Here is a 17,948-nt window from a genome sequence, read left to right on the forward strand (position 1 = left end):
ACAGTAAAACATACAAACACAAAAACATACAAACACAAAAACATATGCACAGTAAACATACAAACACAAAAACATATGCACAGTAAAACATACAAACACAAAAACATACAAACACAAAAACATACAAACACAAAAACATATGCACAGTAAAACATACAAACACAAAAACATATGCACAGTAAAACATACAAACACAAAAACATACAAACACAAAAACATACAAACACAAAAACATATGCACAGTAAAACATACAAACACAAAAACATATGCACAGTAAAACATACAAACACAAAAACATACAAACACAAAAACATATGCACAGTAAAACATACAAACACAAAAACATATGCACAGTAAAACATATGCACAGTAAAACATATGCACAGTAAAACATACAAACACAAAAACATATGCACAGTAAAACATATGCACAGTAAAACATATGCACAGTAAAACATATGCACAGTAAAACATACAAACACAAAAACATATGCACAGTAAAACATATGCACAGAAAACATATGCACAGTAAAACATATGCACAGTAAAACATACAAACACAAAAACATATGCACAGTAAAACATATGCACAGTAAAACATACAAACACAAAAACATATGCACAGTAAAACATACAAACACAAAAACATATGCACAGTAAAACATACAAACACAAAAACAAACAAACACAAAAACATATGCACAGTAAAACATACAAACACAAAAACATACAAACACAAAAACATATGCACAGTAAAACATATGCACAGTAAAACATACAAACACAAAAACATACAAACACAAAAACATATGCACAGTAAAACATATGCACAGTAAAACATATGCACAGTAAAACATATGCACAGTAAAACATATGCACAGTAAAACATATGCACAGTAAAACATACAAACACAAAAACATATGCACAGTAAAACATATGCACAGTAAAACATACAAACACAAAAACATGTGCACAGTAAAACATATGCACAGTAAAACATATGCACAGTAAAACATATGCACAGTAAAACATACAAACACAAAAACATATGCACAGTAAAACATACAAACACAAAAACATACAAACACAAAAACATACAAACACAAAAACATATGCACAGTAAAACATATGCACAGTAAAACATACAAACACAAAAACATACAAACACAAAAACATATGCACAGTAAAACATACAAACACAAAAACATACAAACACAAAAACATATGCACAGTAAAACATACAAACACAAAAACATATGCACAGTAAAACATACAAACACAAAAACATACAAACACAAAAACATACAAACACAAAAACATATGCACAGTAAAACATACAAACACAAAAACATATGCACAGTAAAACATATGCACAGTAAAACATATGCACAGTAAAACATACAAACACAAAAACATACAAACACAAAAACATACAAACACAAAAACATATGCACAGTAAAACATACAAACACAAAAACATATGCACAGTAAAAAATACAAACACAAAAACATATGCACAGTAAAACATACAAACACAAGAACATATGCACAGTAAAACATACAAAAACAAAAACATACAAACACAAAAACATATGCACAGTAAAACATACAAACACAAAAACATACAAACACAAAAACATATGCACAGTAAAACATACAAACACAAAAACATACAAACACAAAAACATATGCACAGTAAAACATACAAACACAAAAACATACAAACACAAAAACATATGCACAGTAAAACATACAAACACAAAAACATATGCACAGTAAAACATACAAACACAAAAACATACAAACACAAAAACATACAAACACAAAAACATATGCACAGTAAAACATACAAACACAAAAACATATGCACAGTAAAACATACAAACACAAAAACATACAAACACAAAAACATACAAACACAAAAACATATGCACAGTAAAACATACAAACACAAAAACATATGCACAGTAAAACATACAAACACAAAAACATACAAACACAAAAACATATGCACAGTAAAACATACAAACACAAAAACATATGCACAGTAAAACATATGCACAGTAAAACATACAAACACAAAAACATATGCACAGTAAAACATATGCACAGTAAAACATATGCACAGTAAAACATATGCACAGTAAAACATACAAACACAAAAACATATGCACAGTAAAACATACAAACACAAAAACATACAAACACAAAAACATACAAACACAAAAACATATGCACAGTAAAACATATGCACAGTAAAACATACAAACACAAAAACATACAAACACAAAAACATATGCACAGTAAAACATACAAACACAAAAACATACAAACACAAAAACATATGCACAGTAAAACATACAAACACAAAAACATATGCACAGTAAAACATACAAACACAAAAACATACAAACACAAAAACATACAAACACAAAAAAAAAGCACAGTAAAACATACAAACACAAAAACATATGCACAGTAAAACATATGCACAGTAAAACATATGCACAGTAAAACATACAAACACAAAAACATACAAACACAAAAACATACAAACACAAAAACATATGCACAGTAAAACATACAAACACAAAAACATATGCACAGTAAAAAATACAAACACAAAAACATATGCACAGTAAAACATACAAACACAAGAACATATGCACAGTAAAACATACAAAAACAAAAACATACAAACACAAAAACATATGCACAGTAAAACATACAAACACAAAAACATACAAACACAAAAACATATGCACAGTAAAACATACAAACACAAAAACATACAAACACAAAAACATATGCACAGTAAAACATACAAACACAAAAACATACAAACACAAAAACATATGCACAGTAAAACATACAAACACAAAAACATATGCACAGTAAAACATACAAACACAAAAACATACAAACACAAAAACATACAAACACAAAAACATATGCACAGTAAAACATACAAACACAAAAACATATGCACAGTAAAACATACAAACACAAAAACATACAAACACAAAAACATACAAACACAAAAACATATGCACAGTAAAACATACAAACACAAAAACATATGCACAGTAAAACATACAAACACAAAAACATACAAACACAAAAACATATGCACAGTAAAACATACAAACACAAAAACATATGCACAGTAAAACATGTGCACAGTAAAACATATGCACAGTAAAACATACAAACACAAAAACACATGCACAGTAAAACATATGCACAGTAAAACATATGCACAGTAAAACATATGCACAGTAAAACATACAAACACAAAAACATATGCACAGTAAAACATATGCACAGTAAAACATATGCACAGTAAAACATATGCACAGTAAAACATACAAACACAAAAACATATGCACAGTAAAACATATGCACAGTAAAACATACAAACACAAAAACATATGCACAGTAAAACATACAAACACAAAAACATATGCACAGTAAAACATACAAACACAAAAACAAACAAACACAAAAACATATGCACAGTAAAACATACAAACACAAAAACATACAAACACAAAAACATATGCACAGTAAGACATATGCACAGTAAAACATACAAACACAAAAACATACAAACACAAAAACATATGCACAGTAAAACATACAAACACAAAAACATACAAACACAAAAACATATGCACAGTAAAACATACAAACACAAAAACATATGCACAGTAAAACATATGCACAGTAAAACATACAAACACAAAAACATACAAACACAAAAACATACAAACACAAAAACATACAAACACAAAAACATATGCACAGTAAAACATGCAAACACAAAAACATACAAACACAAAAACATATGCACAGTAAAACATACAAACACAAAAACATACGAACACAAAAACATACAAACACAAAAACATATGCACAGTAAAACATATGCACAGTAAAACATACAAACACAAAAACATATGCACAGTAAAACATATGCACAGTAAAACATATGCACAGTAAAACATACAAACACAAAAACATATGCACAGTAAAACATATGCACAGTAAAACATATGCACAGTAAAACATATGCACAGTAAAACATACAAACACAAAAACATATGCACAGTAAAACATATGCACAGTAAAACATATGCACAGTAAAACATATGCACAGTAAAACATATGCACAGTAAAACATACAAACACAAAAACATACAAACACAAAAACATACAAACACAAAAACACACAAACACAAAAACATATGCACAGTAAAACATACAAACACAAAAACATATGCACAGTAAAACATACAAACACAAAAACATATGCACAGTAAAACATATGCACAGTAAAACATATGCACAGTAAAACATACAAACACAAAAACATACAAACACAAAAACATATGCACAGTAAAACATATGCACAGTAAAACATACAAACACAAAAACATACAAACACAAAAACATATGCACAGTAAAACATACAAACACAAAAACATACAAACACAAAAACATATGCACAGTAAAACATACAAACACAAAAACATACAAACACAAAAACATACGAACACAAAAACATACAAACACAAAAACATATGCACAGTAAAACATATGCACAGTAAAACATATGCACAGTAAAACATACAAACACAAAAACATACAAACACAAAAACATATGCACAGTAAAACATATGCACAGTAAAACATACAAACACAAAAACATACAAACACAAAAACATATGCACAGTAAAACATACAAACACAAAAACATACAAACACAAAAACATATGCACAGTAAAACATACAAACACAAAAACATATGCACAGTAAAACATACAAACACAAAAACATACAAACACAAAAACATACAAACACAAAAACATATGCACAGTAAAACATACAAACACAAAAACATATGCACAGTAAAACATATGCACAGTAAAACATATGCACAGTAAAACATACAAACACAAAAACATACAAACACAAAAACATACAAACACAAAAACATATGCACAGTAAAACATACAAACACAAAAACATATGCACAGTAAAACATACAAACACAAAAACATATGCACAGTAAAACATACAAACACAAGAACATATGCACAGTAAAACATACAAAAACAAAAACATACAAACAAAAAAACATATGCACAGTAAAACATACAAACACAAAAACATACAAACACAAAAACATATGCACAGTAAAACATACAAACACAAAAACATACAAACACAAAAACATATGCACAGTAAAACATACAAACACAAAAACATACAAACACAAAAACATATGCACAGTAAACATACAAACACAAAAACATATGCACAGTAAAACATACAAACACAAAAACATACAAACACAAAAACATACAAACACAAAAACATATGCACAGTAAAACATACAAACACAAAAACATATGCACAGTAAAACATACAAACACAAAAACATACAAACACAAAAACATACAAACACAAAAACATATGCACAGTAAAACATACAAACACAAAAACATATGCACAGTAAAACATACAAACACAAAAACATACAAACACAAAAACATATGCACAGTAAAACATACAAACACAAAAACATATGCACAGTAAAACATATGCACAGTAAAACATATGCACAGTAAAACATACAAACACAAAAACATATGCACAGTAAAACATATGCACAGTAAAACATATGCACAGTAAAACATATGCACAGTAAAACATACAAACACAAAAACATATGCACAGTAAAACATATGCACAGTAAAACATATGCACAGTAAAACATATGCACAGTAAAACATACAAACACAAAAACATATGCACAGTAAAACATATGCACAGTAAAACATACAAACACAAAAACATATGCACAGTAAAACATACAAACACAAAAACATATGCACAGTAAAACATACAAACACAAAAACAAACAAACACAAAAACATATGCACAGTAAAACATACAAACACAAAAACATACAAACACAAAAACATATGCACAGTAAAACATATGCACAGTAAAACATACAAACACAAAAACATACAAACACAAAAACATATGCACAGTAAAACATACAAACACAAAAACATACAAACACAAAAACATATGCACAGTAAAACATATGCACAGTAAAACATATGCACAGTAAAACATATGCACAGTAAAACATATGCACAGTAAAACATATGCACAGTAAAACATACAAACACAAAAACATATGCACAGTAAAACATATGCACAGTAAAACATACAAACACAAAAACATATGCACAGTAAAACATATGCACAGTAAAACATATGCACAGTAAAACATACAAACACAAAAACATATGCACAGTAAAACATACAAACACAAAAACATACAAACACAAAAACATACAAACACAAAAACATATGCACAGTAAAACATATGCACAGTAAAACATATGCACAGTAAAACATACAAACACAAAAACATACAAACACAAAAACATACAAACACAAAAACATATGCACAGTAAAACATACAAACACAAAAACATACAAACACAAAAACATATGCACAGTAAAACATACAAACACAAAAACATATGCACAGTAAAACATACAAACACAAAAACATACAAACACAAAAACATACAAACACAAAAACATATGCACAGTAAAACATACAAACACAAAAACATATGCACAGTAAAACATATGCACAGTAAAACATATGCACAGTAAAACATACAAACACAAAAACATACAAACACAAAAACATACAAACACAAAAACATATGCACAGTAAAACATACAAACACAAAAACATATGCACAGTAAAAAATACAAACACAAAAACATATGCACAGTAAAACATACAAACACAAGAACATATGCACAGTAAAACATACAAAAACAAAAACATACAAACACAAAAACATATGCACAGTAAAACATACAAACACAAAAACATACAAACACAAAAACATATGCACAGTAAAACATACAAACACAAAAACATACAAACACAAAAACATATGCACAGTAAAACATACAAACACAAAAACATACAAACACAAAAACATATGCACAGTAAAACATACAAACACAAAAACATATGCACAGTAAAACATACAAACACAAAAACATACAAACACAAAAACATACAAACACAAAAACATATGCACAGTAAAACATACAAACACAAAAACATATGCACAGTAAAACATACAAACACAAAAACATACAAACACAAAAACATACAAACACAAAAACATATGCACAGTAAAACATACAAACACAAAAACATATGCACAGTAAAACATACAAACACAAAAACATACAAACACAAAAACATATGCACAGTAAAACATACAAACACAAAAACATATGCACAGTAAAACATGTGCACAGTAAAACATATGCACAGTAAAACATACAAACACAAAAACATATGCACAGTAAAACATATGCACAGTAAAACATATGCACAGTAAAACATATGCACAGTAAAACATACAAACACAAAAACATATGCACAGTAAAACATATGCACAGTAAAACATATGCACAGTAAAACATATGCACAGTAAAACATACAAACACAAAAACATATGCACAGTAAAACATATGCACAGTAAAACATACAAACACAAAAACATATGCACAGTAAAACATACAAACACAAAAACATATGCACAGTAAAACATACAAACACAAAAACAAACAAACACAAAAACATATGCACAGTAAAACATACAAACACAAAAACATACAAACACAAAAACATATGCACAGTAAGACATATGCACAGTAAAACATACAAACACAAAAACATACAAACACAAAAACATATGCACAGTAAAACATACAAACACAAAAACATACAAACACAAAAACATATGCACAGTAAAACATATGCACAGTAAAACATATGCACAGTAAAACATATGCACAGTAAAACATATGCACAGTAAAACATATGCACAGTAAAACATATGCACAGTAAAACATACAAACACAAAAACATATGCACAGTAAAACATATGCACAGTAAAACATATGCACAGTAAAACATATGCACAGTAAAACATACAAACACAAAAACATATGCACAGTAAAACATAAGTGCCTTTTTTGAACATGTTTTTCAGCAGACAAGGGGTTAAAAATTTTAGCGTAATTTTTTTCATGTAGCACACTGACACAAATTTGGACTGATTCTAAATCGGATTTAAAATGCACTTATGAGGACATTGCACTAGGGGGATTTGAGCAGAACAATCCAGAACCATATGGCTCTAGACAATATCTCCCTCTTTGTTGTGACTGCTCCATTATTTTCATATTACTGCCCTTCTGACCCTCTTTTGTTAGAGCTCACTCCTAACTGGATAGTGCAATGGTTCAGACACGACCTCTGACCTTTCAACTGTGAACTCTGGGTGAAACCTTTTTCTAAGCTAATCACAGTGGCAGAAGATTGTAGCTACTGACATCACAGGTCGAGGCAATTTTTATGGAGCAGACTGCAGCCAATCATCAAACCTACATTGTTGATCTTCCTAGTTTCATCCCAGACTCCCAGCTTTCCAACTAAATAGTCTGTTACAATAAATCTTAATTACACTTATGACAAGCCTGGTTCTTACTTTTCACTGAGGTTGCTTGACGGATAGCTGTTCCTCCAAATGACATGAGCATACTGTGGAGGAGAATAAGAGAATAGGAGAAACAAGAACTAATGCAGGTCATGTAGGTACTGTGTAGACTGGTAGAATGGTTCGGCATGTACAGTATAGTATGGTGGGATATGTGTGTTTTATATTAGTCAGAACTTTTACATCATCCAGTGGGCAGTCATGGTCTACTACTTTTAGCTGAGGGAGCTGGGCACAGATTCACAAAACCTATTTAAAACGTAAAAAAATAAAATAATTAACGGCCATTTCTTCTGGTCTGCTCCCTCATATGACGGTTCTGAGGTGGGGGAGGGTGGTGATCAGTCATACTACACAAACACACACAACTCACACAAAAAACAAACTCTCACCAATTGCCGCTGAGCCACAAACAAGTTCTGCAGAACCTCATCAATGATACTTTCCACCAAGGAGACACTAACTGACAGTTTGAGTTCACTGAAAGAGGAGTGAAAGCAGAAATAAATAAGGGAGGGGAGAAGTCAAATCAAATCAAATCAAATCAAATTTTATTTGTCACATACACGTGGTTAGCAGATGTTAATGCGAGTGTAGCGAAATGCTTGTGCTTCAAGTTCCGACAATGCAGTAATAACCAACAAGTAATCTAACTAACAATTCCAAAACTACTGTCTTGTACACAGTGTAAGGGGATAAAGAATATGTACATAAGGATATATGAATGAGTGATGGTACAGAGCAGCATAGGCAAGATACAGTAGATGGTATTGAGTACAGTATATACATATGAGATGAGTATGTAAACAAAGTGGCATAGTTAAAGTGGCTAGTGATACATGTATTACATAAGGATACAGTCGATGATATAGAGTACAGTATATACGTATGCATATGAGATGAATAATGTAGGGTAAGTAACATTATATAAGGTAGCATTGTTTAAAGTGGCTAGTGATATATTTACATCATTTCCCATCAATTCCCATTATTAAAGTGGCTGGAGTTGAGTCAGTGTCAGTGTGTTGGCAGCAGCCACTCAATGTTAGTGGTGGCTGTTTAACAGTCTGATGGCCTTGAGATGGAAGCTGTTTTTCAGTCTCTCGGTCCCAGCTTTGATGCACCTGTACTGACCTCGCCTTCTGGATGATAGCGGGGTGAACAGGCAGTGGCTCGGGTGGTTGATGTCCTTGATGATCTTTATGGCCTTCCTGTGACATCGGGTGGTGTAGGTGTCCTGGAGGGCAGGTAGTTTGCCCCCGGTGATGCGTTGTGCAGACCTCACTACCCTCTGGAGAGCCTTACGGTTGAGGGCGGAGCAGTTGCCGTACCAGGTGGTGATACAGCCCGCCAGGATGCTCTTGATTGTGCATCTGTAGAAGTTTGTGAGTGCTTTTGGTGACAAGCCGAATTTCTTCAGCCTCCTGAGGTTGAAGAGGCGCTGCTGCGCCTTCTTCACAATGCTGTCTGTGTCTGTGTCTGGACCAATTCAGTTTGTCTGTGATGTGTATGCCGAGGAACTTAAAACTTGCTGCCCTCTCCACTACTGTTCCATTGATGTGGATAGGGGGGTGTTCCCTCTGCTGTTTCCATTTGCAACTACAGTAAGCTTTATGAGATATGTGTGAGGCCCCTAGGTGGGGAAAATTAACAGTATTGAGTATGACATGATTGTGACACAAAACAACAAAGATCGTGTATGATGTAACCGTTTGTGTTCTACATAAGCTGTGTTTTTGTGTCAGGGTGGATGTGTGTATATTCAGCTGTTTACCTGAGCTCTCCTGTGTGCTGTATGAGGGTGTCCCGGATGAAGAGGTCTGTCTGTCTGGACATCTTAGCCACATAGTCAGCCAGCTTGACCTGTGTGTGACCCTGGGACAGAGAGTCTGGGCTGCCTGTAGCAAGGCCTGGGCCAGCTTCTGGAACACACAGGGCATATAGATAAAATGGCGCCCGAAGAGGATGGCTGACGTTTTACATGCCCATAATCAATTTAGCTATTTCATTCGTTTTTTTACTTATTTGTACATAATGTCGCTGCTACCGTCTCTTATGACCAAAAATAACTTCTGGACATCAGAACTGGGATTACTCACCACGAACTGGAAGAAGGTTTTTCCTTTAACGAGTCCGACGAGATAGATATACTGCTCTTCCGGGAACAGGACGCAGATCAGGCTGCCTTTTGAGAATCCGTAGGTGAGCGAGTAAACTCCCATTGCCATCAATTCTACTTGCTAACATGCAATCATTGGAAAATAAAATGGATGACCTACGATCACTATTATCCTACCAACGGGACGTTAAGAACTGAAATATCCTACGTCTGGTAAGATGAGGGGTGGGGGTGTGTGTCTTTTTGTCAATAACAGCTGATGCGTGATGTCTAATATTAAAGAAGTCACGAGGTATTGCTCGCCTGAGGAAGAGTACCTTATGATAAGCTGTAGACTACACTATCTACCAAGAGAGTTCTCATCTATATTATTCGTAGCTGTCTATTTACCACCACAGACCGATGCAGGCACTAAGAGCGCACTCAACCAACTTTATAAGGCAATAAGCAAGGAAGAAAATGCTCATCCAGAAGCAGTGCTTCTATTGTCCGGGGACATGCAGGCAAACTTAAATCAGTTTTACCAAATTTTTACCAACATGTGCAACCAGAGGAATAACAACTCTAGATGACTGTTACGTTCCCCAGTTTCTGTGTTATGAGTTTGTGGATATGTATGTGTGTATTTCAGGAAATGGCTTCCTGGATTCCCCCAAGCAGCTGATTGGTCGGCCCCATTGTAGATTGGAGCTCTGATCCCGCCCTCTCGTTAGGGGATACAGCTGTCGGCAATTACTGTGACAGCTTTAAAAGTCAGTGTTCCTTTGTTAGAAGAGAGGGCTTCTTGGATGTCCTGTGTTTGTTGTTGCTCAGAGACAGTTTTGTTGAAAGTATTTTGTAGCTGCTACTTCTGAGGTATGTGTGTGCCAATGGGACTCAGTGTTTTTAATTAGTGAAATTGATCACTTTAAGTTTGTATTATTCTGTGTCGTTTGTTCCCAGGGGGAAGGGGAAGGCACCTTGTGACTGCTTAGGCAAGAGGCCTGCGGGCATACATATACCCGTAGTATGTACTCCGTCTATGCACACTAGGTAAGACCTGGGCGGACCAACCCCTGTATTTTGGTTAGCGCGCCAGGTGGCATTAAGGTTAGGTAAGTAGTGGGTAGGCAGGTAAGGTAGGAGAGGGTACTCTAACTTTTACTTTCTTTGCTTTGGTTCTGTCCAGCCCCTTTTCCCCACATTACTGGGAATTTATTTCCTTAACATGGTAAGAGTTCATATTCTCTGACTCTGTCATCCTTACCCGTACCTACAATCACATCTCTTTCACTCTATGGGGAGTTGAGTGCAGCAGGGTGTTGCGTTCCCTCCTCCAAGAGGCATACGTAACAACTACCTTTACTCCACACACAGAGATGCATGCAAAGTTCTCCTCCGCCCTCCATTTGGAATATCCGACCATAAATCGATCCTCCTGATTCCTGCTGACAAGCAACAACTAAAGCAGGAAGCACGAGTGACTCACTCAATGTGGAAGTGGTAAGATGACGCGGATGCTACACTACAGGACTGTTTGCCAACACAGACCGGAATATGTTCCGGGATTCATCCAATGACATTGAGTACAACACCTCAGTCATTGGCTTCATCAATAAGTGATTCGACGAGGTCGTCCCCACAGTGACCGTACGTACATATCCCAACCAGAAGCCATGGATTACAGGCAACATCCGCATTGAGCTAAAGGCTAGAGCTGGCGCTTTCAAGGAGCGGGACACTTATCCGGACGCCTATAAGAAATCCCGCTATGCCCACAGACGAACCATCAAACATGCAAAGTGTCAATACAGGATTAAGATTGAATCCTACTACACCAGCTCTGATGCTCGTCAGATGTGGCAGGGCTTGAAAACTATTACGGACCACAAAGGGAAACCCAGACGTGAGCTGCCAAGTGACGCGAGCCTACCAGACAAGCTAAATGCCTTTTATGCTCGCTTCGAGGCAAGCAACACTGAAGCATACAGGAGAGCACCAGCTGTTCTGGATGACTGTGTTATATGACTGTGACGATGTGAGCAAGACTTTTTAAACAGGTCAACATTCACAAAGCCGCAGGGCCAGATGGATTACCAGGACGTGTACTAAAAGCATGCGCGGACCAACTGGCAAGTGTCTTCACTGACATTTTCAACCTCTCCCTGACTGAGTCTGTAATACCTACATATTTCAAGCAGACCCCCATAGTCCCTGTGCCCAAGGAAGTGAAGGCAATGGTCATGGCTCACATCAACAGCATCCTCCCGGATTCCTAGACCCACTCCAATTCGCATACTGCCCCAACAAATCCACAGATGACGCAATCTCAATCGCACTCCATACTACCCTTTCCAACCTGGACAAAAGGAACACCTATGTGTGAATGCTGTTCATTGACTACAGCTCAGCATTCAACACCATACTGCCCTCAAAGCTCATCACTAAGCTAAGGACCCTGAGACTAAACACCTCCCTCTGCAAATGGATCTTGGACTTCCTGACGGGCCGCCCCCAGGTGGTAAGGGTAGGCAACAGACGTCTGCCATGCTGATCCTCAACACTGGAGCCCCTCAGGGGTGTGTAATTAGTCCCCTCCTGTACTCCCTGTTCACCTACAACTGCATGGCCAAACACAACTCCAACACCATCATTAAGTTTGCTGACGACACAACAGTGGTAGGCCTGATCACCGACAACGATGAGCCTATAGGGAGGAGGTCAGAGAACTGGCATCTGCATCTGACCATAAGGCACTACAGAGGGTAGTGCGTATGGCCCAGTACATCACTGGGGTCAAGCTTCCTTCAACCCAAGTCATAGACTGTTTTCTCTGCTACCGCACGGCAAGCGGTACCGGAGCGCCAAGTCTAGGACCAAAAGGCTCCTTAACAGCTTCTACCTCCAAGCCATAAGACTGCTGAACAATTGATCAAATGGCCACTGGACTATTACATTGACCCCCCCCCCCCCCCCATTTGTTTTGTATATTGCTGCTACTCGCTGTTAATTATCTATGCATAATCACTTCACCCCTGCCTGCATGTACAAATTACCTCGACTAACCTGCACCCCCCCACGTTGACTCCCCCTGTATATAGCCTCATTATCGTTATGTTATTGTGTTACTTTTTATCATTTTTATTTTAGTTTATTTGGTAAATATTTTCTGAACTCTTCTTGAACTGCACTGTTGGTTAAGGGCTTGTAAGTAAGCATTTCACGGTAAGGTCTACATTTGTTATATTCGGCGCATGTGACAACGTTTTATTTGATTTGACACTAGTCACCTGGGAGACTCACCTGGATGACCTCTCATGAGTCTTTTCCTATCATGTGTTGCAGCAATAGTTTTAGGCATGTCTCTTCTAATTGGCTGAATGGTGATAGTCATCTGTGTGATTGGTGACTGATGCATATTGATGCTACTCATAAACACTGTACACAAACAATAACAGACTTAGAAATAGCAGTAATTGTTTTGGCAGTCATTCAGTAAATGCTGCAGCATTACACCTCTAGAGGGTGTCCTGAACAGCTCATGAAGTGAAGGCAATAGCTAGAGGATGATGCTAAAAAAATGAGAGGCTACAAGAACAAAACTCTTGATGCTGCAATGATGAAAATATCTCAAAAACCAAGAGAGGAATTACTAAAAACTAATTACTAAAAACTCAACCAAAGAAGAAAAACAACGCAACAGTCTTTTGCATCAAGTACACCAAGTGTTCAGAGAAAATTAAAGCAATCCTGAAAAGCACTGGCATATTTTGCAAATAAACAACAACAAAAAATTGCACACCTCTTCAAGAAACCCCCACTGGTGGTCTACAAACGTGGTTTCACTATTGGAGATAGCTTGGCGAGATCTGACATGCCCCCTGAGCTCACTCAGACACTCTTGACACCCATTCCAAATGGGAACTACAAATGTGGCTCATGCGCAGAGTGCAACAGCATTATAAAAACATTCTTCTTCAGACACCTGCATACAGGTTGAAAAATCCCAGTTAGGGGTATCATCTCATGCAAGACCAAGAGAGTAATCAATCTCATCACCTGTTCATGTGAGAAAGTATACGTAGGACAAACAATAAGATAATTAAAACAACGCATAGCTGAACACCACGGCTCAATCACATGTAAGAACATTGATTATCCATTAGCAGCTCACTTTGTTGAAGCTAACCATCCTATCGCCTCCCTAAAATAAATAGGCATTGAGCATGTTGCTCTATCAAGGAGAGGTAACATGGAGATCCTACTACTACAAAGGGAGGCTTACTGGATATCCTGTCTAAAAACATTGTCCCCTTGTGGTCTGAATATTGACTTTGATCTCAGGTCCTTCTTATGAACAATTTTCTCTTTAATGAACCAGTCTTATAAATGTATATATTCTTTCTACAGTTTATCAGCATACACCTAATATGTTCCCCCTGTTGATGACGCTTATTATGCATTATGGTTGAACCAAAAAATTACATGTAACAAAATGTTTTAATGAAATAGGAAACAATTAAATATATATGTGAAATTGAATTAAACAATGTATGCTGGTGCTAATATTATGTACAATATTTAATTATTATCCATATGATAATAGCCTAATATATTCTATATGCTATAACCTATTCATGACTTTACCTGAAGAAGGCACCTTGAAGAAGTCACACGGAAACGTTGGTGTTTTACCCAATAAATTACTGGGAGTTTATATATGGAGTGTGCAACTCTAAGTCGAGTTTATTCACCGTTAGTCTGCACCTCTGCATAAAATAATTATGTGTGTGCGCCAGATCATGTTTTTAATAGGTAGAGGGCGAACACCAATCTATTATGTTTCACCATCCTCAAATGAGTTCCTCATTAGGCCTATGTTACACAGATATACATTGTCAATCTAGCCAACAATCACAAATCTGTTATATGAGACTCAAGGATCAAGGAAACCTTACCGTGATGGAGGTCTTAGCATTACAAAGCACTTCCTCTGCAGCCAATATGTCTGACTGCACTTTCTGTACTGTACATTGCAGGGGTTTAAATGTAGGACACTCTCCCGTAACCTCTGTCAGAGACCCTGAACCAGCTGGGACAGGATGAGTCAGACAGAGACGCAGGAGGACTTTTACTGTCCCTGTCATAAGAATAATTACACTTCTCATACACAAACAGCTTGAACCTAACACTACTTTCAGTCTCTAAGGAAATATAAAAACAATTCAATCATACTTAGAGGGTAAAATGCAATAAAAACAGTAAAGATATGAACAGCAATTTATAATATATCACCTGTCAAAGGCAAATGTACCAGAAAGTAAGGAATATGGGAAAGGAAAAGATCCTCATACATACAGATTATACACATACATGAAGTCGGACGTTTACATACACCTTAGCCAAATACATTTAAACTCAGTTTTTCACAATTCCTGACATTTAATCCTAGTAAAAAAATCCCTGTCTTAGGTCAGTTAGGATCACCACTTTATTTCAGCTTTTATTTATTTTATCAAGTGTACACTCACTTAGTATTTGGTAGCATTGCCTTTAAATTGTTTAACTTGGGTTAAACGTTTCAGGTAGCCTTCCACAAGCTTCCCACAATAAGTTGGGTGAATTTTGTCCCATTCTTCCTGACAGAGCTGGTGTAACTGAGTCAGGTTTGTAGGCCTCCTTGCTCGCACATGCTTTTTCAGTTCTGCCCACAAAGCACCCCCACAACATGATGCTGCCACCCCCGTGCTTCACGGTTGGGATGGTGTTCTTTGGCTTGCAAGCCTCCCCATTTTTCCTCCAAATGTAACAATTGTCATTATGGCCAAACAGTTCTATTTTTGTTTCATCAGACCGGTGGACATTTCTCCAAAAAGTACGATCTTTGTCCCCATTTGCAGTTGCATAGTCTGGCTTTTATATGGCGGTTTTGGAGCAGTGGCTCCTTCCTTGCTGAAAGGCCTTTCAGGTTATGTCGATATAGGACTTGTTTTACTGTGCTAAGTCTAGGTCCAAGAGGTCTCTAAACAGCTTCTACCCCCAAACCATAAGACTCCTGAACATCTAGTCACATGGCTGCCCAGACTATTTGCCCCCCCCCCCCCCCCCTCTTTACACCACTGCTACTCACTCTATGCATAGTCACTTTAATAACTATACCTACATGTACTGTACATACTACCTCAGCTAACCGATGCCCCCGCACATTGACTCTGTATCGGTAACCCCCTGCATATAGTCTCACTGTTGTTATTTCACTGCTGCTCTTTAATTACTTGTTACTTTTATCTCTTATTCTTATCTGCATTGTTGGTTAGGAGCTCGTAAGTAAGCATTTCGGCGCATGTGACTAATAAAATTTGATTTGATCTGAGCCAGAGCTCCATCCAATAAGAGCCCAGAGCCTAGGCCTGAAAGAACTTCAGTTGGTTTACATGAACTTCACCCTGACATCTCCATCTCAGATATAAGAGGGCTCTTTGATATTCTGAGAGAAAATGTCTGCCTGTTTTAATGAGCCTTGTATACTGTAAGAGTTTAAGCTGCTCAGTGTGTAATTACTGAGGCAGGCCGCGTCTCGCTGGAGAAGGATTCTGGGTAATTAAAAGTATTGCTTTCACTCAGGGCGACGTCCCTGAGGACTGTGCCTCCACAGAGCCTCCAACTATTACAGAGAATGGGACACCACTGGAGAAAAGGCCGGGGCAGTGGTAGAGCCAGGGTCAAAATATAAGAGGAGCAGGGATATCTACTGAGGAGAGGGTAAAGGAGACTGGGATATACTGTTGTTGTCAGAGGCTAGGAGATGAATGTGATGTAAGTGAGGCCTTTGCAGAGCTAAGCTGATGTTTAAGTCAATGGTTGTTTACGACAGCTTATTAGAACAGGTTTATAACAGGTAGATGGGGAGGCAGGTAGCCTTGATGTTTGGTCAGTAACAGAAGGGTTGCTGGTTCGAATACCGGAGCCGACAAGGTAAAATAATGTATCTGTCGCCGTGCCCTTGAGCAAGACACTTAACCCTAATTGCTCCAGGGGCGCTGTATAATGGCGACCCTGGCCGTAATCCCACTCCCTGATGGTGTCTCAGAAGGAGTTGGGATATGCAACAACAACATTTCCATTACACACATGTGGAACAGGACAAATATAAGCACCCCACAAATGATTATAATTACACATGGTACACAGGAAAGTTAAGTGTTTGAGATATGACACATGAAAGAA

The 17,948-nt window shown here is 36.4% G+C and overlaps 1 pseudogene across 1 annotated transcript in view; it reads right to left on the reverse strand.

Moving 5' to 3' along the window:
- Nucleotides 1-17,948, reverse strand: part of LOC110532142 (uncharacterized) — a 51,405-nt pseudogene that overhangs the window by 24,830 nt on the left and 8,627 nt on the right. The window contains exons 15-16 of the transcript XR_016483274.1: nucleotides 10,398-10,545; nucleotides 9,016-9,103 (exon numbers count right to left, since the gene is read on the reverse strand). The product of XR_016483274.1 is annotated as an uncharacterized LOC110532142 (transcript). The remainder of the gene's footprint in view (nucleotides 1-9,015; nucleotides 9,104-10,397; nucleotides 10,546-17,948) is intronic.

The sequence above is a fragment of the Oncorhynchus mykiss genome, chromosome 1, assembly GCF_057628025.1.
Source record: "Oncorhynchus mykiss isolate SJ-2025 chromosome 1, ASM5762802v1, whole genome shotgun sequence".
NCBI lineage: Eukaryota > Metazoa > Chordata > Actinopteri > Salmoniformes > Salmonidae > Oncorhynchus > Oncorhynchus mykiss.